The sequence below is a fragment of the Buceros rhinoceros genome, unplaced genomic scaffold (assembly GCF_000710305.1).
Source record: "Buceros rhinoceros silvestris isolate BGI_N320 unplaced genomic scaffold, ASM71030v1 scaffold27244, whole genome shotgun sequence".
Lineage (NCBI taxonomy): Eukaryota > Metazoa > Chordata > Aves > Bucerotiformes > Bucerotidae > Buceros > Buceros rhinoceros.
This window is the reverse complement of record NW_010410403.1, coordinates 8,288-8,576: the sequence shown is the minus strand read 5'-3', so window position 1 is coordinate 8,576 and position 289 is coordinate 8,288. Positions and strand designations below refer to the sequence as shown.

Genomic DNA, 289 nt, shown 5'->3' with positions numbered 1-289 from the left:
CAGGGGCAGCTCCCACACCTGGGTGGTTGTGGCTGGTAGAGGGGCTTGGAGAGGCTACGGCACCATGTGCTACCTGTCAGGGAGGTGGGGAGAGGGGCTGAGGCAGGCAGAGCCCAACCCATGGAGTTTGGAGACGTGGGGCCAATGGTGCTGGGCTGGCCTGGGTGTTTGTACAGCACCCATGTGGCCAAGCCTCGACTCCTGGGGTCAGTTTGGGCCCCTCACTGCCGGAAGGACACTGAGGGGCGGGAGCGTGTCCAGAGGAGGGCAGCGGGTGCTGGGCAGGGGC

At 66.4% G+C, this 289-nt stretch overlaps 1 protein-coding gene across 1 annotated transcript in view; it reads left to right on the top strand.

Annotated features, from left to right (window-relative positions):
• LOC104493004 (ras-specific guanine nucleotide-releasing factor 1-like) overlaps positions 1 to 289 on the top strand; it is a gene marked incomplete at both ends in the record, with an annotated part of 9,494 nt that overhangs the window by 1,556 nt on the left and 7,649 nt on the right. The gene's annotated exons all lie outside the window — the stretch shown is intronic.